The sequence below is a fragment of the Meriones unguiculatus genome, chromosome 9 (assembly GCF_030254825.1).
Source record: "Meriones unguiculatus strain TT.TT164.6M chromosome 9, Bangor_MerUng_6.1, whole genome shotgun sequence".
Taxonomy (NCBI): domain Eukaryota; kingdom Metazoa; phylum Chordata; class Mammalia; order Rodentia; family Muridae; genus Meriones; species Meriones unguiculatus.
In genome coordinates, this window is record NC_083357.1 from 17,960,413 (window position 1) to 17,985,254 (window position 24,842).

At 39.3% G+C, this 24,842-nt stretch overlaps 1 non-coding gene across 1 annotated transcript; it reads left to right on the forward strand.

Moving 5' to 3' along the window:
* The first annotated feature begins 22,845 nt into the window (after nt 1-22,845).
* LOC132656688 (U1 spliceosomal RNA) lies at nt 22,846-23,007 on the forward strand. Its single transcript, XR_009594403.1, has one exon. It is a non-coding gene; the product is annotated as a U1 spliceosomal RNA (small nuclear RNA).
* The last annotated feature ends 1,835 nt before the right edge of the window (nt 23,008-24,842 follow it).

Here is a 24,842-nt window from a genome sequence, read left to right on the forward strand (position 1 = left end):
GACACCCCCACCCCGAAAAGGTCTCGGGAAAATTACCCAGTTTAGGCAGATGCCCAGACTCCCAAAGGCCGGAAAGGCAGAGCCAAAGGCATCTGTGCCTGTGGGTTCTACTTGCCATCTGAGACAGAACGGTGGTCCCCAGTCTGGCCCAGAAGGGGACACACACTGCCAGCCCAGATCAGAGCATAGAGCCTCTAGACCAAAGTGTCGCCCTTAGCCGCCATCCCAGACCCAGGTGCACAGAGGATGGACATCAGAAGAAGAAGAAAGCAGGAAACCTAGGAACCTGCCACAGAGGGCCTCTGACAGGCTCTGTCCTGAAGATTATCAAAGACGCTGAGACTTTATGACCAACTGTTGGGCAGAGTGCATGGAATCTTATGTAAGCAGTGGGAAATAGTAGGTTATGGAGAGGACAGGAACCCCACAAGGAGAGCAACAGAACTAGAAGATTTGAACACAGGGGGCTTCCCAGAGACCCATACTCCAACAAAGTACCAGGCATGGAGATAACCTAGAACCCTTGCATAGATGTAATCCATGGCAGTTTAGTGTCTAAGTGGGTTACATAGTAATGGGAAGAGAGACTGCCTCTGACACAGTCTGATAGGCCTGCTCTTTGATCACCTCCCCCTGAGGGGAGAGCAGTCTTACTAGTCCACAGAAGATGATAATGGAGCCACTTCAGATGTGATCTGATAGACTAAGATCAGAAAGAAGAAAAGGAGGACCCCCCTATCAGTGGACTTGGGGAGGGGCATGCATGAAGAAGGAGGAGGGAGGGGCTTATGGGGGGATACAAAGTGAATAAAGTGTAAAATATAATAATAATAATAAATAAAAAAGAACAAGTAGTTATAATATTGTTAAGGATTATGCTCGTTTAGTAAAATGGGGGTTTTCATTTTCCTCTAAGGTATATTATTTCACTAACCCTAAGCAGTTGGCTAGGTTTACAGTACCAATCATGATTTCCCTCTTGTTAAACAGGGCCTTAAGTCCAATTAGAAAGCCACTGATTACCTCCAAGGTATGTGTGCCATCGGTGAACCCTTTGGGTTATGGTACCATGTTGGTGTAATTCATAATTAAAAGACTTTAATAGGACTGTTGGTTGCTTTTCTTCTTTGGAAGCCTGCATGGTGCTTTCTGACACCATGAAAACTAGTTCTCAAGTAGGAGATATACAGATCAGTTTCAAATCAGGGGCTTCTGGGTCCTATGCTTTAAGTACTTAGCGTCTTCAGCAATAAAGTCTTACCTTCTACCTCTGAGGGTCAACCAAGGGCAATAGCAAAAATTATGATATTGTGAAAGTCTCTTGGACAACATTGACCAAGAACTCAAAGGAAACGTATCATATTTCTAAATTAAAAGGTTACCTCACTTATTTATCACATTTAGATCTTAAATATCTGCATTAACTGTTCTTTGCTACTAACGTATAGTTGAACATCTACACTAGATCACATAAATGCTTATTTTGTCCCAACTCGGTATTTCTGTGAAGCAATTCACTTTACTCTTGATTACTGGCTGAAGTTCAGGCAGAACTACTACTCTAAAAAAAATAATAATGCTGTTACCGATCTATTTAGGCAAAACAGCATTTTCTTTATAGCTCCTTTTTAAGCTTCTGAAGTATTTAAATTATCAATGCACAAGATAATCACAAATTGATGTGTATTCACAAAAAAATGTATGCTCACAATAAAAACAAAGAACTTGTATGAGCAAATTAAAGTGAAGCGTGAACTGCCAAAGGGTAGAGTTCTGTACACGTCTGAATTTTGGTTGATAACTATTTCGAGTAAACTAGAATTCTATAATTTTAAAATATTTTATCTTATCCCCATGGTAGCCACAATAGAATTACCTTATAGAATTACAAAGAATGAGAAGACATTTTTAAAATATCATTATGAAAAATTAATAAAACAAAATGAAGCTAGTAGGGAAAGAAATGAGAAATTATAGAAAACATATAATATACATGGAAATGTCTTCTGTATTAATGAATATAGTGATAATGGTAAAACCTTCTCTGTCAGTAATGACATCAAAGGCAAAGTATTAAAGACATGGTTAAACCAAAAAATAAAACCATAGAATGAAAGAATATGACTAAGTCAACATCCAACAACACATTGTTTCTAAGGACTCATTTTAGTTCTAAAGATACACATTGGTTAGAAGCAAATGATAGCAAAAAACAATTCCATTAAAATTATTTCAGAAAAAACAACTTTTTAATATTGGACAAAGGATATTTTCATTCAAACTATTTTAAGAGACAAGGAATATTATAATGTTATATAGAGATAAATTAATCAACCACCATGGAGATGTTGCAATTTTAAAATATGCATGAAATGTATCAAATATAAGAACTATACATGTAGTGAAATATTTGAAAAACTGAAAGGAAAAATTTACCAATATATATTAAAATTAAATAACCAAAAGCTATATGTCATGCTAGCTGTAACTGACATATTATAATAATATTAAATCAGTGTAAGAAGACCTCAAAGAAAGAAAGCTTTTGAGATATAAGAAGAATAATAGCAATGATAAAGGAGACAATGATTCTAACACTGTGAAACTATTATCTAGCATTTTCTGACTTAAGACATACAACATCCCAGATATTTTGCCAAATGGTCATTCTGCCAAAGTGCTTTGTAAATATTTATGCTTAAGATTGTAGAAGCCAGAACTACAGGATGATTCTAAGGGAACAGCATCTTCAGACACAACATTCATACTCACACAAACTCATAGAGACTGTGAGCGCACATATAGTATATACAATATCTGCAGATGTTCAAATCAGACAGACTCCCAACATGAAGAAGGGGAAGTCCCACCCAAACCAAGAAGCTATTTGCAATAGATACTTGCTAGCAAAGGAAAAATAAGTATTGGCTTGTCACCGGGTATACAAACCACACTTCCAGGCAGACCCTTACGAAAAGGAGTAATTGGCTACCAGATGCGTGTGTGCGTGCGTGCGTGCGTGCGTGCGTGCGTGCGTGTGTGCGTGCGTGCGTGTGTTTGTGTGGGGGGGGGTAATTTTATCTTATTGATTTTCCTGTTTTTATCTCTTTTATTTTAATTTTCTGAGTTTTTTGTTTTGTTTTGTTTTTATTTTTAAAGAAAGAAAGATAATATGATATTGGATAGATATAGGAGAAGAATAATCTGGAAAAAGTTGGGGTAGATGAAGCATAGGATGAAAATGTACTGTATAAAAATTTTAATAAAAATTTTAAAAGATAGATATATTGCCACATGTCTTTTTCCCAGCACTCAGGAAGCAGTGGCAGGCAGATGTTTGTGAGAGTGAAGTTAGCATTGTGTTTCTGGTAAGCTGGGGCTACATACAAACACCTTGTCTCAAAAATAAGTAAATAAATAAATGCATTAATGAAGAAAATATAAAATAAAATGAAGGAAGGATGGAATGAACAAAAATTTTGAAAGAGACTCTGTAATAAGTGTTGTTTCATCTTCATTACAGACAAAAATGTTAATATTCAAAAATTATAAACACGTTTATACATATTGAGCAGGCTGCTTTCAATGTTGATTAAAGAAATTCCTTTTTATTTTAATTTTATTTTTTATTGATTTATTTTTATTACAATTTATTCATTTTGTATCTCAGCTGTAGCCCCCTCCCTTAACCCCTCCCAACCTTACCCACCTTCCTTCTTCTCCTCCCAGGCTCCTCCCCAGGTTCACTAATAACAAAGCTCTTCCTCTCCTTCCATATGACCTTAGCCTATCAGGTCTCATAAGGACTGTCTGCATTATCTTCCTCTGTGGCCTGGTAAGGCTGCTCCCCACTCAGCAGGAAGTAATCAAAGAGCCAGCCACTGAGTTCTTGTCAGAGACAGCCCCTGTTCCCCTCACTAGAACACCCACTTGGAGACTGAGCTGCCATGGGCTACATCTGTGCAAGGGGTTCTAGGTTATCTCCATGAATGGTCCTTGGTTGGAGTATCTGTCTCAAAAAGAACCCTGTGCCAAAATTTTTTATCTCTGTTGCTCTCCATGTGATGCTGCAATCCCCTCCAGGTCTTTCTATCTTCCCCTTCTTTCATAAGATTCCCTGCACTCTGCCCAAAGTTTGGCTAAGATTCTCAGCATCTGCTCTGATACCCTGCAAGGTAGTCTTTCAGGGGAGCTCTGTGTTAGGCTCCTGTCTTGTTCCCTGTTTTCTCCCTTTTCCAATGTCTATCCCATTTGCCTTTCTGAATGAGGATCTTATCCATGGTCCTCCTTCTTGCTTAGTTACTTGAGGTGTAAAGATTTTAGTGTGTTTATCCTATATTATAGTCTACTGTCCACCTATAAGTGACTATTTATCATGTGGATCTTTCTGCTTCCGGGATACCCCACTCAGGATGATCTTTTCTAGTTACATCCATTTTCCTGCAAATTTCATGACTTCCTTGTTTTTATACAACAGTAAAAACAAAAACTCAAGAACATCCCAGCTGAACTGCTCGTGGGATTACACCCAAATAACTCTGTATTCTATCGTAAAGATTCTTGCAAATCTATGTTTATTGGTGTTCTTTTCATAAACGCCAGAAAACAAGGGAAGATATTCTTCATCATAAGAATAAACTAAAAAATGTGGTATGTGTACACAATAGGATGTAACTAGTAATAAAGAAAATATGAAAGCTTGGCATTTGCAAGATATGAATATAAATGGGACTCACAGTGTTAAGGTGTTAAGCACAACAAGCCAGACTCAAACCAGAGGCTGAACTAGGTGGGCAAAGGAAGAGAGCTGGTGGGAATTTGGGAGAGAGCACCAGTGAAGAGAGTGGAGTGATAGAAGTATGGGAATGAGAACAAAGTATAAAGACACCTATGCATAAAGATGCTATGATGAAACCCAATATAGTATATAAACATAAACTATTAATAAAAATATAGTACATTCGCACATTTTACTGTTTTCTTTTCTACTTGAATAGTATAATAGTTAAAAGCTGATAAGCTAGGGTCACATAGAAGCAGAGAAGGAGCTCCCCTATCAGTGGACTTCGAAGGGGGCAAGGAGGAGATGAGGAAGGGAGGAGAGGATTGAGAGGGAAAAAGGGAGGAAGCTACAGCTGGGATACAAGTGAATGTATAAAATTATTTAAAAATAAAGGAAAAAAAGAAAAATGAGAACAAATCTGAAAGTAAAATAAAAAAAGTTAAAGGCTGTAAGTGCTTTGTTGACACTTTACATACAAATTGTAAATGAAGGCAATGTTAGTAACTAGAACCAAGGGAACAAATGACCAGAGAAAAGAAAAGAAAAATGGATTCTATAACTGTCTTTTCCTATGTATTGAAAAATGAATGTTTTTTTTGTTCTGCTTTAGGTTATTTAAAAGATATAAAAATTTATTGAACTAATGATTATATAAGTGTACAGTTTTACCATATGTATCTATAAACATGTAAAAACATAGAAGATTTAAAGAGTACATACAACTCTATAGGAGTCACATTTTAGTCATTATTAAAAAACTGGAATAAAGTGAAACATAGAGCAAATCCTGATTTTGTGTATAAATCTTCTTACCTGAGACATAGAGGTTAGTAGCTGCTGAGGTATACACGCCACAGCTGCAGCTTTAGGGGTAGTGTGTCTGCTGGTCATTGATGTGCTTTGCAGCGTCACAGCTCTGTAGGGCTGTTAGGTGCCTCTCTCCTTTGGAAGGCTTCTAGTACGACAAAAGGTAGTCCCTCAGGGATAGGTTTTCAGGATAGTTCAAAGTCTTCTGTGCCCCGTGTCTGAAGTGCACAGCAACTGCACAGAGAGGCACTTCCCGTCCAGATCGGGTGGTCCTGCCCAGTAGCTGGAAAGAACGCTTCTTGGGTATTGGGGTTTTTCTTTGCTCTTGGAAGGGTAAGTTAGAAAGAAAAAGAAACAACATAATACAGTTAGACTCATATTCACTTTAACTAAAACATCTGGTTTCAGAAGATAATTTCAAGCTCTACACAGGTCCATACACCTGTCACCCCATCAATCAGGAGGTTGAGGAAGGAAGATCGTGACTTTGAGTCCAGTCTCTCTATATAGCCAATTTGACACCAGCTTGGGCTATATTGTGATGTGTTGTTTAAAGACAAACAAACAAGAAAATAAAGAACTTCAAGAAAGCAGCCAAAGAACACACGTATTAGGAAACAATATTCACAAATGATGTTTTCTCCAGAATATTTAACAAGGTCTCACAACAATTCAACAGTAGAAGACAAAATTTAAGCAGGAAAAAGTATCTGAACAAGTTCTTCCACAAAAATCTCTCAATAAAAGGGCAATAGGCACATGAATATATGTTTATTATCACTCGGATTAGAGTAACTAAATCATTTACAAAATTAGATACTACATTACATCCACTAGAATGTCTATATTGTCAAAGAAGATATGTTCATATGAAGATATTGAGTATTAAGAATACATCATATGTTTCTAGTAGAAAAGTAAAATGGAGTGTTGCTTCAGAAAACGGTGCAGGAATTTCCTGAAACAATATATACTGCTACTCATTATTTATAATTATAAATGATATATAACAAGATTAAAATTATATATATATATATATGTATTGTCTAGCCCAGAAGCGGGTGTTAGCTACCCAGTAAATTGAATTTTAGACAGATGTGAGCCAACATATGGGTCTGGGAGTAGATTCTGGGTCCTCTGAAAAAGTAGGATGCTTACATTTGACCCATTTCTCCACCCTTAAACAAAATATTTTAAAAATAAATAGTCCAGGAGGAGGGGCAAGATGGCGGCGCCGGGAGGACTCTCATTCTGAGCAGCAGCACAGCAGGATCAGCACAGTGAACAGCAATCAGAACTCTCGGCCATAAAACACAGTCATTGTGTTTCCCAGGTGAGAGGATACCCCACGGTGGGGGATTCAATCAGCTTTTAACTCACCCGGCTAAACCGCGGAAGAGATCCCGGTTCCACCAGACGCTTGGCTGCCGGCCGCCAGCCCCAGCCCCAGCCCAGAGCCACAAGCCAGTGTCTCTGATCAAGGTCCCAGACTGAACCTTGGGCACCACACTATCAGAGACTGGAATTTACAGTCGAGAAATAACCCCAGGGTACAGGAAACGATTGGGACCGGCCTTAGGTCACCCAGACATCCCCTGGAAAAGACTCGGGCGGGTTCCACGGGCACCCCAGGAGCCAGCCCGGAGCCAGAGCCGGGGACCCAGGTTCCTGCACAGAGCCCTGCCTGCCTGTGCGCCTGATTCGCCGCCAGAGATAGAAACAGCGGGTCTGATCTCAGAGCACTCAGCTCACCCCCAACCTGAAAAGGTCCCCGGAAAATTACCCAGCTTAGGGAGCCACTCAGACTCCCAAAAGCCACAAAGGCAGACACAGGCAGTTTCTGCGCACCAGACAGCTGGCAGAGACTGAGCCGCCATCACATAGCTGTGCTCCAGGCACAGGCAAAATTCTGTGGCCAGCCAGCTGGCGGACACTGAGCAGTGTGCACCAGGGCAAAAAAAAAGACACTAGGAGTCCGTGTCTCCAGAGAATCCACGGGGAAGGAAGGAAACTGTACTGATCTAAATCACCCAATCCTTCCCTAGAAAGTCTAGCAGTCTAGTGGGGCCGAGGCGCCAGCACTCAGCTGTGCTCCAGACACAAGCACAAACAGTTGAGGCGCGCCTGATGTCCAACTGGGTCACAGCAGCTGATCATTAAATTTGCAACAAGAAACCCAGAAACAGGGCAGCTGCCCTCAGGACTTCCCTGGGTGAGAGGAGAACCCTCTCGACTAACAAAGACCACAGTTACCACTCAGGTCTATATCCCTGAGGTGAGCAACTCCTGAAAAAACACCAGCCATCCAGGGACTATACCCAAAAAGCTGAGAAGACATCCTTCAGGAAAATCCAGCTTTCTGCAAAGGGGATTCTCTCCACCACAGGATCCCCAGGAACCACCAGAAAATAACCCCAAACTCCTAAGATAACACAATGGGTAGAGGCCAGCGTAAAAGCTCAAGCAACAAAAGACAGAGCAATATGGCATCTCCAGAACCCAGTTACCCAGGGGCAAGTAGCCCTGGACACCCCACCATAACTGAAATCCAAGAAGATGACCTAACAAGTATGCTCATGAAGATGATAACAGAGGAAACAAATAAGATTCGTAAAGACATAGAGGAAGATAAACTCAAACAGAATATTGCCATCCATAAAGAAATAGAGGAAGCTGCACCCAAACAGTTTATGGCCTTTAGAAAGGAAATGCTTAAAACACTGAATGAAATGAAAGAAACAGAGGTGAAGGAACTAAAAGAAAAACAGGAAAGTACAATCAGACAGGTGAAGGAAGTAAACAAAACAACTCAAGACCTGAAGATAGAATTGGAAAAATTAAAGAAAACACAAATGGAAGAAATAATGGAAAGGAAGAATCTAGGGAAGAAAACAGGAACTACAGAGGTAAGCATAACCAACAGACTACAAGAGATGGAAGAAAGAATCTCAGGTGTAGAAGATACAATGGAAGAAATCGATGTATCTGTCAAAGAAAATGTTAAATCTGAAAAATTCCTGACACAGACCGTCCAAGAAATGCAAGACAATATGAAAAGACAAAACCTAAGAATAATAGGTATAGAGGAAAAAGAAGACTCCCTTCTCCAAGGTCCAGAAAATATTTTCAACAAAATCATTGAAGAAAATTTCCCCAACCTAAAGGAGAGGCCAATTAGAATACATGAGGCCTACAGAACACCCAGCAAATTTGACCAGAAAAGAAAATCCTCCCGCCACATAATAATCAAAACAGTAAGTATACAGAACAAAGAAAAAATACTAAAAGCTGCAAGGGAAAAAGGCCAAGTAACATATAATGGCAAACCCATAAGAATCACACCTGACTTTTCAACAGAGACTATGAAAGCCAGAAGGGCCTGGACAGATATCATGCAGACCCTAAGAGAACACAGATGTCAGCCCAGGCTACTATACCCAGCAAAACTCTCAGTCCTCATAGATGGAGAAAACAAGATATTCAATGACAAAAACAAATTTCAACAATACCTACAAACAAATCCAGCATTACAGAAGACACTGGAAGGGAAAATACAACCCAAGAAAGCTAGCTACATTCAAGAAAACACAGGAAATAAATAACCTCACTTCAGTAAAACAAAAAGCAACCAAGCACACAACCTGATGACCACAGCCAACATCAAAATCAAGAGATCTAACAGCCACTGGTCATTAATCTCTCTCAACATCAATGGACTCAACTCTCCAATAAAAAGACACAGATTAACAGAATGGATACGTAAACAAAACCCAGCAATCTGTTGCATACAAGAAACACACCTAAGACACAAAGATAGACATTACCTGAGGGTAAAGGGTTGGAAGACGACTTTCCAAGCAAATGGACCCAAGAAGCAAGCAGGAGTAGCCATTCTAATATCTGATAAAATAGACTTTCAACCAAAATTAATCAAAAGAGATGGGGAAGGACACTTCATACTCATCAAGGGAAAATTCCACCAGGAAGACATCACAATCCTGAACATCTATGCCCCAAATACAAGGGCACCCACATTTGTGAAAGAAACATTGATAAAATTTAAAGCACATATAGATCCACACACATTAATAGTGGGAGACTTCAACACCCCACTCTCAACAAAGGACAGGTCAACCAAACAGAAATTAAACAAAGAAACAATGTCTCTGACAGAGTTCATGAATCAAATGGACCTAACAGACATTTACAGAACTTTACACCCAAACACAAAAGAATTTACATTCTTCTCAGCACCTCATGGAACCTTCTCCAAAATAGACCACATAGTGGGTCACAAAGCGAGCCTCAACAGATACAAGAAGATTGAAATAATCCCATGTATCTTGTCTGATCACCATGGAATAAAGCTGGACCTCAACAATAACAGAAATAACAAAAAGCCTACACATACATGGAAACTGAACAACTTGTTACTAAATGACAGCTGGGTCAGGGAAAAAATAAAGAAAGAAATTAAAGTCTTTCTAGAAATCAATGAAAATGAAGACACAACATACCCGAACTTGTGGGACACAATGAAAGCAGTGCTAAGAGGAAAGTTCATAGCACTAAGTGCCTTCAAGAAGAAATTCGAGACAGCTCATTCAAGCACCCTAATGGCTCACTTAAAAACCCTAGAAAAAGAAGAAGCAGACACACCAAGAACGAGTAGACGGCTGGAAATAATCAAACTCAGGGCTGAAATCAATCAATTGGAAACAAATAAAACAATTCAAAGAATCAATGAAACCAAGAGCTGGTTCTTTGAGAAAATCAACAAGATCGACAAACCCTTAGCCAGGCTAACTAAAAGGCAGAGAGACACCACCCAAATCAACAAAATCAGAAATGAAAAGGGGGATATAACTACAGACACTGAGGAAATCCAAACAATCATTAGGACTTACTTCAAAAGTCTATATGCCACAAAATTTGAAAATCTAAATGAAATGGACAATTTTCTTGATCGATTTGACTTACCAAAGCTGAACCAGGACCAGGTAAATCAACTAAATAGACCTATATCCCCCAAAGAAATAGAAGCGGTCATCAAAAGTCTCCCATCCAAAAAAAGCCCAGGACCAGATGGCTTCAGCGCAGAATTCTACCAGACCTTCAAAGAAGAGCTAACACCAATTCTCTTCAAACTATTCCACAAAATAGAAACAGAAGGAATATTACCAAATTCATTCTATGAAGCCACAGTCACCTTGGTACCTAAACCTCACAAAGACTCAACAAAGAAAGAGAATTTCCGGCCAATCTCCCTTATGAACATTGATGCAAAAATACTTAATAAAATACTTGCAAACCGAATCCAAGAACACATCAAAGATATTATCCACTATGACCAAGTAGGCTTCATCCCAGGTATGCAGGGGTGGTTCAATATACGGAAATCCATCAATGTGATCCACCATATTAACAAACTGAAAGAAAAAAACCACATGATAATCTCCCTAGATGCTGAAAAAGCCTTTGACAAAATCCAACATCCATTCATGTTCAAAGTATTGGAGAGATCAGGGATACAAGGCACATATCTAAACATAGTAAAGGCGATATACAGCAAGCCTATAGCCAACATCAAACTGAACGGAGAGAAACTTAAAGCAATCCCACTGAAATCAGGGACAAGACAAGGCTGCCCACTCTCTCCATATCTCTTCAACATAGTGTTGGAAGTCCTTGCTAGAGCAATAAGACAGTTGAAGGAGATCAAGGGGATACAAATTGGAAAGGAAGAAGTCAAATTATCACTATTTGCAGATGATATGATAGTATACGTGAGTGACCCCAAAAACTCTACCAGGGAACTCCTACAGCTGATAAACACCTTCAGCAAAGTGGCAGGATACAAAATTAACTCAAAAAAATCAGTAGCCCTCCTGTATACAAAAGACAAAAGGGCTGAGAAAGAAATTAAGGAAACAACACCCTTCACAATAGCCACAAATGACATAAGGTACCTCGGAGTAACCCTAACCAAGCAAGTCAAAGACTTGTATGAAAAAAATTTCAAATCTCTGAAGAAAGAATTAGAAGAAGATATGAGAAGATGGAAAGATCTCCCATGCTCATGGCTTGGTAGGATTAACATAGTAAAAATGGCCATCTTACCAAAAGCAATCTACAGATTCAATGCAATTCCCATCAAATTACCAACACAATTCTTTACAGACCTGGAAAGAAAAATTCTCAACTTCATATGGAATAACAAGAAACCCAGAATTGCTAAAACAATCCTCTACAATAAAAGATCTTCTGGAGGTATCTCCATCCCTGATCTTAAGTTGTACTATAGAGCAACAGTTTTAAAAACTGCATGGTACTGGCATAGAAACAGAATGGTGGATCAATGGAACCGAACAGAGGACCCAGAAATAAACCCACACACTTATGGACACCTGATCTTTGACAAAGACGCCAAAACCATACAATGGAAAAAAGATAGCATCTTCAACAAATGGTGCTGGTCTAACTGGATGTCTACATGTAGAAAAATGAAAATAGATCCATACTTGTCCCCCTGCACAAAACTGAAGTCCAAGTGGATCAAAGACCTCAACATAAAACCAGACACATTAAATCGGCTTGAAAAAAAAGTGGGAAATACCCTAGAACTCATTGGTACAGGGGGAAACTTCCTGAACAGAACACCAACAGCACAGGCTCTAAGAGCAACAACCAATAAATGGGACCTCATGAAACTGAAAAGCTTCTGTAAAGCAAAGGACACCGTCATCAAAACAAAGCGACCACCTACAGATTGGGAAAGAATCTTCACCAACCCTTTATCTGACAGAGGACTCATATCCAGTATATATAAAGAACTAAAGAAGCTGAAAAGCAGCAAACCAAGTAATCCACTTAAAAAATGGGGAACAGAGATCAGACCTCTACTCTTGCCTGATGCGTCTAAAACAAAAAGGGGGAACTATAGAGAGCTGCGGAATGCTATGCCTTAAAGATGGAGCTGGTTTCCGCCTTCCACCTTCCCGATGGTGAGTGCTCTCTGTCACGAATAACTCCACATTTGGCTAAGGCCGAGGATCTGGCTTGCTTCCATGTATGTGGACCTATCTGCATTGCCCCCGTGGCATGCCTGGGTTGGCTACCCAGAGGCTATTTAAGCTGTGGGCTGGCTTTCCCCGGGGTCCGAGGATTGTTCAATGTTCCTGAATAAACTGCATTGAAAAAAAAAAAAAAAAAAAAAAGAAGGAAGGAGGGTAGGACCAGGAGGAGAGGAGGGAGGGGGCTATGACTGGAATGTAAAGTGAATAAATAAATAAGTTTTTTAAAAAAGAAAAAAAAAACTATTTTGTTAATCATTTGAGGTGAATGAGTTTAAAAAATGACTTACTCATGTAGAAAGTAGATATCTATATATAAAAATTTTTCAATAAATGAATGAATAAATAAATAAAATAAAAAAAAATTAAAAAAAAATGGGGAACAGAGCTAAACAGAGAATTCTCTGTAGAGGAATACCGAATGGCAGAGAAGCACTTAAAGAAATGCTCAACCTCATTAGCCATTAGGGAAATGCAAATCAAAACAACCCTGAGATTTCACCTTACACCCAAGAGAATTGCCAAGATCAAAACCTCAAGTGACAACACATGCTGGAGAGGTTGTGGAGAAAGGGGAACCCTTCTCCACTGCTGGTGGGAATGTAAACTTGTACAACCACTCTGGAAATCAATCTGGCGCTTTCTCAGACAACTAGGAATAGCGCTTCCTCAAGATCCAGCCATACCACTACTGGGCATATATCCAAAAGCGGCTCAAGTACACAAAAAGGACATTTGCTCAACCATGTTTGTAGCAGCTTTATTTGTAATAGCCAGAATCTGGAAACAACCCAGATGCCCCTCAATTGAAGAATGGATGCAGAAATTGTGGTACATCTACACAATGGAATATTACTCAGCAATGAAAAATAAGGAAATCATGAAATTTGCAGGTAAATGGTGGGATCTGGAAAGGATCATCCTGAGTGAGTTGTCTCAGAAGCAAAAAGACACACATGGTATATACTCACTCATATAGACATACAACATAGGACAAACCCACTAAAACCTGTGCATCTAAAGAAACTAAGCAAGAGAGAGGACCCTAACTAAAACGTCCAATCCCCATCCAGAAAGGCAAAGAGGATGGACATCAGAAGAAGAAGAAAACAGGAAACAACCTAGGAACCTACCACAGAGGGCCTCTGAAAGCCTCTGCCCTTCAGACTATCAAAGCAGATGCTGAGCCTGATGGGCAACTGTTGGGCAGAGTGAATGGAATTTTAGGTAAGAACTGGGAAATAGTAAGAGCTGGAGAGGACAGGGTCTCCACAAGGAGAGCAACAGAAAAAGAAAATTTGAACATAGGGATCTTCCCAGAGACTCATACTCCAACCAAGGACTATTCATGGAGATAACCTAGAACCCCTGCACAGATGTAGCCCAGGGCAGTTCAGAGTCCAATTGGGTTACATAGTAATGTGAAGAGGGACTGCCTCTGACATACTCTGATTGGCCTGCTCTTTGATCACCTCTCTCTGGGGGGGGAGCAGCCTTACCAGGCCACAGTAGAGGACAATACAGCCACTTTTGATGTGAACTGACAGACTAAGATCAAAAAGGATAGGAGAACCTCCCCTATTAGTGGACTTGGGGAGTGGCATGCAAGCAGAGGGAGGAGGGAGGGTGGGATTGGGATGGGAGGAGGGAGGGGCTTATGGGGGGATGCAGAATGAATAAAGTGTAATTGATGAAAAATTTAAGAAAAAAGGGAAAAAAATAATTTAAGAACCTTAAATGACTTTCAAAATTGGAGGAAAACATGGAGTTAGTCAATTGGCATGGAGCACGTCTCGCCCCTGGGGGCAATGGTCTCCTGAACCTACTCAGACCTCGGACACCACCACTGCTAGTTCTAGAACTGACGCAGGATGTTCCAACGAGGGGTTAAGGCTTCTCATAATATTTCCTATAAGCCCACACCTGTTTGTCTATATTCCCCATTTTTATTCATTATTAGCCAGATAGAGCCAAGTAATTGTGGTAATGTTACTTGCTTTTTTGCCCAATGCTGGAATGCTAGTAAAGTTAGGTATGCCCTGGTTACTCGCATGCCTCACTGGGTGCCTGTGCCCATTGATGCCCCTCACGCTATGACTCTCTTCAGACAGAAAAGGGATATTGGAACTACAGCCACCATCTCATTGACGGCTGTTGGAGCTACCACCAGGGCATTAGCCATGAGTCATACTGGGCAGACTGCTCAGACCCTGAATAATCATTTAGCCAATGTAGCTCATGCCTTAGTTGTACATAAAAGAATTAATGCTCAACTAAAAGGAAGCTTGATGGTGTTCAATCAGAGGATTGACCTCTTGCAGGAGCAAATCGATACCCTATGGCAAATCGCTCAACCTGGCTGTCAATGAAAGTATGCTGGACTTTGTGTCACTAGCATACAACATGAGAATTTTTCCTGTGCTGCAAATCTGTCTAAACAATTGTCGAGCTATATTTTAGGTAATTGGACTGGAGAATTCGATACTACGATGGAGCAGCTGAGAGTGGCCATTGTCACAGTAAATTCTACCGGAGTGGACGCAGGACTAGCCACAGGATTATCAACATGGATTGCTGCAGCCATGAATCATCTGAAGAAATGGGCGGGCATGGGAGTGTTAGCAGGCCTTCTGGTGTTGGTCTCCTTGGTTTGCCTGTGGTATATATGCAAGATTAGAGTCTCACAACAGTGTGATGCAGCCATGATCATTCAGGCCTTTACAGCCATTGAAGCAGGACATTCTCCCCAAGCATGGTTGGATACCATCAAAAGCTAAAATGATACGCTCAGGATGCGAGGCTAAGCACTGCACTCAGGGTCAGCCGCTTTGGACCCAGAGAAGAGCATGTCTGATTGCATGCGGGTTGATGCCCCAGGTCCCGCCTCTGAGAAAAAGGTATTGGACGGGTCTGATGCTCTTTGGGTGGATGACACCTAAATGAACATCTGTACAAAGTCCCAATTTATTTCTAATATCAGAGATCAGACCTCTACTCTTGCCTGATGCATCTAAAACAAAAAGGGGGAACTGTAGAGAGCTGCGGAATGCTATCCCTTAAAGATGGAGCTGGTTTCCGCCTTCCATCTTCCCGATGGTGAGTGCTCTCTGTCACGAACAACTCCACATTTGGCTAAGACCGAGGATCTGGCTTGCTTCCATGTATGTGGACCTATCTGCATTGCCCCCGTGGCACGCCTGGGTTGGCTACCCAGAGGCTATTTAAGCTGTGGGCTGGCTTTCCCCGGGGTCCGAGGATTGTTCAATGTTCCTGAATAAACTGCATTGAAAAAAAATAAAATAAAATAAAACATTAAAAAAAAAAAAGAAAGGATCTGTGAAACCAAAAAAAATAAATAAATAAATAAATAAATAATCCATATAACATCAAGTAATCAGTCAGTACTAATATATGATTTTAAAATTAAAAAAAGTTATCTATCCCTCTCAGTCTAATTTTATTTTCTCTTGTGAAAATACATTTTAAAATTGAAATTTTGTACTTATGATTGGCTTTAGATAGCATTTGGCAAAAAATATTACTAAATTTTAATTTCTTCTGAATTATAAGTCCTATTAAATAATGATCCATCATTGAAAAGATTTTACAGTTGACAGAAAATTACATATTCTGTGATTACTGAGTTTGTAGTACATAATATATTACAAATTTCAAGTCTTGGAGAGAGATTTGTAATCATTCGTTGCCATTTTGTCAGTTTCTAAAATTAATACAATATGGCTGAGCAAGACTTATCAAACTATCACATTTTCATTTTAACAATTGCATAAGTAATACTAAATTTGGTAAAGTTGGATCCAACATAACCATAAAAAATTGAGCATTTTATACATTCTACCAAAGTTCAATATTTTGGAATTAGAAGTGTTTTGACCAAATGGAAGTAAACAAACAAAGATATTAAACCTAAGGTGCATGATACCTAATAATAATTACACCATATTAAACTTTTTATGATTCAAATAATGTGCACATGGTGATATTAGAAAAACTACTGCTAAGACACTAACATTAAATAAAATGTAAAGGCCCTTAGTAAATTACTTCTAAATAATACAAATTTGTTCTAAAGCAAGGAGTGATTGATTCCAACTGGCATGTGTGAAGTGCTCTGAAATGCTAGACGTTTTCATGCTCTCATGATAGAAACTTACTTGCATAAATTACTTAAAAGGTCAGTAAGCCTAAGCCATTAGTATGGGTCTTGCTAAACTGTAATAATAGTGATTCGATGTGTCATCTGTGTGTGTGTGTTGTATGTTGTGTTTGAACATGAGCAGGTATATGCAAACACACACAAGCACACTGGAGGTCAGAAATACATTGAATGTCTTCCTCAATTGCTCACCTTACTTTTGAGACAGAATCTCTCACTGAACCTAGAACTCGTTGATTTGGCAAAACTATTAAGCTCTAGGGATCGTCCTTTCTCTGCCTCCATGCTGGTGGGGCTACAGGTGGGCACAGTCATAATTTTCACATGGATGGCAGGAGCCGACACCAGGTTCTCATGCTCAGAAAGCACTCTACAGCCTCAGACTTTTCACCAACACTGCGGTAAGAAATGTGTCACTTATGATAATTATTTTAATGGATATTTTTTATTACTTTAGAAAGTGCTTTGACGTAATACAAACATATATTTGACCAAGAGTTTAAAATAAATTGAAATTTTTGATCCAAATAATAAATATATATAGGAATTTTTGCCCTCCAGGAAAGATTACCATAGTGAAAGTTTGAAAAATTTTATGTATGTATGTATGTATCTATTTACTCGATATGCATGCATTTGTGTGTATGTGTGTGTGTAGGATGTGTTTGTATGCATTGTTGCTGTGTGTGAGTATGGGTATGCATGAACTGTAGAACTTTTCTGGAGTGCAGAAGGCAACCTCATGTATCTGTCTTTGCCCTCACTCTTGTTTGAAACCGGGTCTATTTTTGTTCACTAGCATGTGTGCTGGGCTAGCTGGCCTGTACACTTCTGTGAGTTCTTGTTCGCTGCCTACTGTCTCACAAGATCAGTGAAAAATCCTGTGATGACAGGTATGTACTACTGAACCTGGCTTTACTTGCATTCTTGAGTTCTGATATCAGATTAATTCACCATTGAACCATCTCCCCAAGATATCAATTCTAAGGGAAAAGGTAGAGACATTGAAGATCTGGAAATTGTAAGATGGAAACAACCAGATATATTTTCCTCTTGTATCTATAAGTATCTCTAATCTTATGTTGCTGTGTTTGAGGCTAGCTGGTTAGGGCTTGCCTTTATTCATTACAATGGGAACTGAGGAGCTAGAGAGACTGCTTAAGCAAGTAAGATTATCAGCTGCTCTGACAGAAGCCTGAACTCAGCACACACATGAAAGATCATAACTGTCCATAACTCAAGTTCTAGAGCACCTGTCATCTTCTTCCAGCTTATCAAGCACATGTGATGCAGCTCACATGTAGCCTAAACACTCACACATATTAAAAGGCTAAATAAATCTTTTTTAAGAGAATGACATCCTTTAAAAACAAAAGAAGGAATAATTAAGTTTTATTCAATAGTATAAGTATAGTTAAGCCCTGGTGACAGGTCCAAGGTGCAAATTCAAAGAACCTAATGTATAAAGCTCCATAGTTTATCAACATATATACTTACATAAATATTTATGTATCAGTGTCCATCAATATATAAATGAATACAGAAGAAAATATCCTATGGTTTTTCTTGTTTTTTCTCAGCCTCACACACAGCACTATGTGCCAAGTTTGGTCTATCACAGAAGCCATATACTCTTGTAAAGCGTACTGCCCAGATTGCTAGATAACAGCTGCATGTTGTTGTTAAGAAGTGACTCGGGCAATTGAAAGTCAGGAAAAGTGGGAAATTTAGTCTCTTCCCTCTGGCTGCTTTATAGACATGCATTTGAAAGTGGTTCTTCTGGTGTCCTTGACCTCTTGGCTGCTGATATTGTCCGAATCTTAAGAATAAGGGTAGGGAGATCTCTGTCTCTTTTGCCTGCTCGTGGGACCCTTTTCCTCCAGAATTGCCTTACCCAGCCTTGACATGAGGGATTGTGCCTAATCTCATTATATCTTATTTTGGCATGTTCAGTTAATATCGCTGTGAGGCCTGGTATTTTCTGAATCGAAAAGGAGAAATGGATCTGGGGGAGAAAGGAAGAAAGGACAGGTAGTAGGAGGTATGGACAGCAGGGAAACTAAGGTCAGGACGCATTAAAAACAAAACAAAAGCACAAAAAGCAAAAAACAAAGTGCTTGAGCATCTGTGCAACTGAAACCTAGTGGGACAATGGAATTCTCAGTCCCAGCAGTCCTACCAACACAATCAAATAAAGTGCTCTTGAACACCATCTTCATTCTTTTTCTGTTCTCACCCGCTCCTTTGATTTGTTTCCTGTGTAGGGTTGAAACTTGGGAGCTGTTGCACAGTAGCAAGCACACTACCACTGAACCCAGTGCCCATCCTACCATGTCTCTTGATCTGCTTTGTGAAGGAGTGCCTCATCTCTAGATACAATCCCTGGCCACTACTTACCCGCCAGATCACACCAGATGGATCCTGAGACCCAGAGCAAGGCAGGAAGGGCTGCCATAGTGAGTGCTTGAGAACAGGCTTCTGTGAAGCAAGCCTTCAGTAAGTGAGCTCTTTTAAATTTGGATGAGAGTGGGGTGGGGAAAGCTATTTAAATTTTTGTGGAGTGGGTAGAGGCTTTCTTTCTTTTTTATTTTTATTAATTACAGTTTATTCACTTTTTATCTCACCTGTAGCTCCCTCTTTTCTCTCCTCCTAATTCCACCGTCCCTCTCTTCCACCCATGCCCATTGCCCAGCCCACTGATAGGGGAGGTCCTCCTCCTCTTTCTTCTGATCTTAGTCTATCAGGTATCATCAGGGGTGGCTGCATTGTCTTCCTCTGTGGTCTGGTAAGGCTGCTAAGAACAGGCCAATCAGTTCATGTCAGAAACAGTCCCTGTTTCCATTACTATGGAACCCACTTGGACACTGAACTGCCATGTGCTACATCTGTGCAGGGGTTCTGGGTTACCTCCATGAATGGTCCTTGGTTGGAGTATCAGTCTCAGCAAAAGACCCCTGAGCCCAGATTTTTTGGTTCTGTTGCTCTCTTTGTGGAGTTCCTGTCCTCTGCAGGTCTTACTAATTCCCACTTCTTTCATAAGATTCCCTGCACTCTGCTCAAAGTTTGGCTATGAGTCTCAGCATATTCTCAACCTGTAGGGTTGAGTCTTTCAGAGGTCCTCTGTTAGGCTGCTGTCCTGTTCCCTGTTTTCTCCTTCTTCTGATGTCCATCCTATTTGAATTTCTGGATGAGGATTGATCATCTTACCCAGAGTCCTCCTTCTTGATTAGTTTCTTCAGGTATGCAGATTTTAGCATGTTATCCTATATTATATGTCTAATATCCACTTATAAGTGAATATATACCATGTGTGTCTTTCTAGTTCTGGGATACCTCACTCAGGATGATCTTTTCCAGTTCCCACCATTTACCTGCAGATTTCATGATTTCCTTGTTTTTAATTGCTGAGTAGTATTCCATTGTGTAATTGTACCACAATTTCTGTCTCCATTACTCAACTGAGGGGCATCTGGGTTGTTTCCACCTTCTGGCTATTACAAATAAAGCTGCTACTAACATGCTTGAGTAAATGTCCTTGTTGTGTACTTGAGCAGTTTTTGGATATATGCCTAGAAATGCTATAGTTAGATCTTGAGGTAGTATTATTCTTAATTGTCTGAGAAAGTACTAGATTGACTTCCAAAGTGGTTGTACAAGTTTACATTCCCACCAGCAGTGGAGGAGGGTTCCCCTTTTTCCATATCTCCTCCAGAATGTGTTGTCATTTGAGTTTTTTATCTTAGCCATTCTGATGGGTGTAAGGGTCCATACTTATCACACTGCAGTCCAGGTGGGTCAAGTACCTCAATATAAAAACAGACATGTTAAACCTGTTAGAAGAAAAAGTAGAGAGGAGCCTTGAACTCTTTGTCACAGGAGATAACTTCCTGAACAGAACATCAACAGCATAGGCTCTAAGAGCAACAATCAATAAATGGACCTCATGAAACTGAAAAGCTTCTGTAAAGCAATGGACACTGTAGTCAGAACACAATGACTGCTTACAGATTGGGAAAGGATCTTCACCAACCCTATATCTGATAGAGTGCTAATATCCAGAATATATAAAGAACTCAAGAAGTTAAAGAGCAACAAATCAAATGATCCAATTAAAAAATGGGGAACAGAGCTAAACAGAGATTTCTCAATAGAGGAATATCGAATGGCAGAGGAACACTTAAAGAAATGCTCAAATTCCTTACTCATCAGGGAAATGCAAATCAAAATGACACTGAGAGTACAGGCTTTTTAAAATAATTTTTATTTTCTTTGTATTAATCACAGGTTATTTACTTTGTATCCCAGACATAGCCCCCTCCCTCATTCCCTCCCAATCCCACCCTCCCTTCCCCTTTCCAAGTCCACTGATAGGGGAGGTCCTCCTCCCCTTCCATCTGATCCTAGCTTATCATGTATCATCAAGAGTACTTTTGAGTTAAGTGTACATCCTTGGCTGGGGCCAACTCACTCAGAATGCCTGTTTGCATTAGGAATTTCTGGTACTTTTTAGACATCATTTTATAAGAAGAGAGGAAGTTTAACCTGTAACCTGACCACAAGACCCTCTAGGTTTCTTGCACAGAGGCTTTCTAGACCCAGATTAGTGAAGGAACATTCCTGCTCTTTCCAGTCTTAAGACTAGTTTTTTGGGGTTTGGATACACCTGGACCTCACTCTTGTTCCAAGTCAGCTCCCTTAGACTCACAGCTCCCTGACCCCATACCTATCTATCAGCAATTTGATTTTCATTTTCATTTATTCAAAGGCACTGCTGGCCTATTCTAAATGACATCAACTACTGAAAGTACATTCATCATATTAATTACAAAACCTAGAATTTTTTTTCAAACTGAACATTGCCTGATACAGAAACATAAAACTAAGAAATAAACACATCTGCTGCTAAGTAAGAAAACGAGTAAACCGAACAGGGACTCGAGGACCTATTTTGCCTTCAGCTTTGTGAGAATTTAAGATGAAATCTTGTAACACTGACACTCACAATCATGTGTGAGTGCTGGAAGACATGCTTTGCCATCCCCTCCACCAGATGTTTAAGCCATCGCCTCATAAATATCCAGGCATGACTGCATAGTCACTTCTTAACTGTGAAAACCTGAATCATTTGCACACAATTATTATTTCGTTTAAAGTTGTAAGGTAATGTAAAGAGATTTCACATACATTTTATTCACTCTTTCCTAACAATTCCAGCATATGGTACTATAGAGCGTTACTGCAGTCAAGATATGGGCCTTAGTAAAGTCCCCTGATCCTATATGTTGTGTACATACATGCATCAGCATTTAGTACTAGGAAAGTTCATTGCTGATGTTGGTTCATATATCTAACAAACAGCGCAGTCAAGTATAGAATACTGTCATCACCATGGAGTAAATTTCTGGTATCTTTTTCCTGCACTGTTTCCTGCCCATGCCAATCTCCTTCAGAACCTCTGGCAACAACTTGTATGTGATCTATCATAATAATTTTGCCATTTAAAAGCATTCTTCAATGGTCTTATGGGCAGCTAATTCTCTAAAGAACTGCAAGTGTGGCACAGAGATAGAGTATTGCTGAGCATGTGTGAGGCCCTGGTAAAAACTCCAGCATTGGCAAACAGGTATAGACAAGAGGAAGGAGGAGGTGGATGGAAGTGAGAATGTTGGAGAGGAAAGGTGGAATGAAGGTAGGATGAGAGGGAGGGAAAGAAAATAAAGGAAGGAGGCAAAATAATTTAACTAAAATTTAAGCCAAACACTTTGATGAGGTTTATTTAAATTTGCTGGGCACTACTCACATAAAGAGTATGAATCAGTCCTTTACCAGCTGAGGACAACTGGATTTCTCCTAGCTTTGTCTCCTACAGGAAAAGCTGCTATGCACATTCATAGTCAGATGTTATGGGGTTAGGTACTTTTAATTCTTGGTGATAAATGACCAACTATGTAATTTCTGGATCTTGTTTTTAATTTGTTAAGAAAATGCCTAAGCATAGTCTAACCCAAAAGGCCATGCAGGGGAGATAGCATGATCATGAAGGTGGTTTTCTTGCAGTGAGGGTTATCCATTGCACTCTGGATGTGCTGACTCCTGTAACATGCTGAAATGAAAGTAACTCTGCTGTGTAATCTTTGGTAGTTGGGGACTGTGTTTACAATCTCTTCTGAAGGAAAAAAAATTAAACAAACAAACAAACAAACATCAAACAAGTAAGAAACATCAAATGTCAGAGAAGATATAAAGAAATCAAACATGCTGGCATTCTTGGTGGTATTAAAAAATAAAGCAGTCTCTTTGGGAAAGAGTTCTCTTAACTTTTAAAACCTCCTTTAAGCTATGTTTTATATTGAGGCCAGTTCTAGCCCTTCTTTCATTCTGGGCCTCATAGTCCTAGTGAATATTTCCTTTCCAAATGAGAGAGCTGACCCGAGAGCCAACCTCTAACACATGTTCGCAACAATGCTGCCTTAATAGCGAGTCAATTGCTGGCAGTGTGGGTATACATTGCAAAGCAGTTTCCCACAGATGTCTTTGAGGAATCTTTATAAATTACTGTGGCCATTGTAAACACACAACAGAAGAAAATGCTAAACCTTGTAAAACATGAGCTATTCATTACAAACTGCTTTTGTGGCATAATGTTAGTGTGTATTTGGAAAAAAAATATTAAGCTACAAAAAGGAAAATGCTTTGCATTGATGAAACAGAGGTTATTAATGGTGATGAAGAGCCTGGAAAACAGCTGCTTAAGAAAAAGTGTTGCAAAATGCTTCCAACTAATTTTATCTCCACCCTTCAACATGAACACTGCAGCAAAAATTATGTCTGCTCTACACAAACTCCCCAACAAATACACTGTAAAACAACTGGCAAAAAGAAATCAAATAATGCCAATCTTAAGCTAAATAAAAGCATTCATGAAGTTGCCTTATTAGCTCCATTACTGCAATTATTAGCACTGATATGGTTTTCTTTCAGATTATTTCAATAAGTAGTGGAACAATAAATCGAGTCAATTGTCATAATGACATACATGGTGTTAAATGACAAATAAGCCCATATGTAAATGCATAAATGCATGCATGTCAGGAGAGGCAAAGATAAACACAATCCAAGTTATATAAAAAGAATATTTGAAAGCCTAAGATCTGAGTTGAGAAAAATATTTTAGAGCATGAAATCATCTTTTCTTTTGTTTCTATTATCCTAAAAAAAACAAAACAAAAACCAAAAACCAAAAACCAACCAACCAACCAACCAAACAAACAAAAAGTCTTTCTAGACAAATTTAACTCTAAAGTATAAGTTAAACAGTATGTGTAACAGGAGGATAGCACCACAACTGACTTAGGAATATAAATTTAGGAATCCTGTTACATGCTTTGCAATTTGCAACATAGCATGGGGTTGTTAATAGTTTTCTAAAGCAATATGTTAAACTATATTCTGAAGAGCTATAAAATATTTCAAGAGCCAGATTAATATGTTTAATAACACCCAGGGTACATGATTTAATGAATTTAAAATTAGGATTAGGAGACCCACTCGATAGCTTAGGGCATAGAGCCATTCACCTCTGAGATTGAAAATCTGAGTTGTATCCTCAGATCTCTTGCAATGGAAAGAAAAAACTGACTTCTTAAAGTTGTCCTCTGTCCTCCATACGTGAGTCAGAGCACATGAGCACACATACATAGACACACACACACACACACACGCTACATATTTCGGTATGTGGATACTTAATTGCTCGTTGGGTAACTCCTTGAATAAGTTATATATTAGTACCATTTTTCATAATTAAACTTTTGAGACATACTTACTAATTTTCTAGACATTTGCATAACACTTGGAACCATCTATCCCTGGTAGTTCATTCATATTCAAATCATCACTCAGCACTGTCATTATTTGCTAATTTTAGAAGAAAAGTTGTTACTTCTCATTACTTTTATTGATAGTATTTTCCCCCTGTTTTGAGGCAGAGTTTTATGCAGCT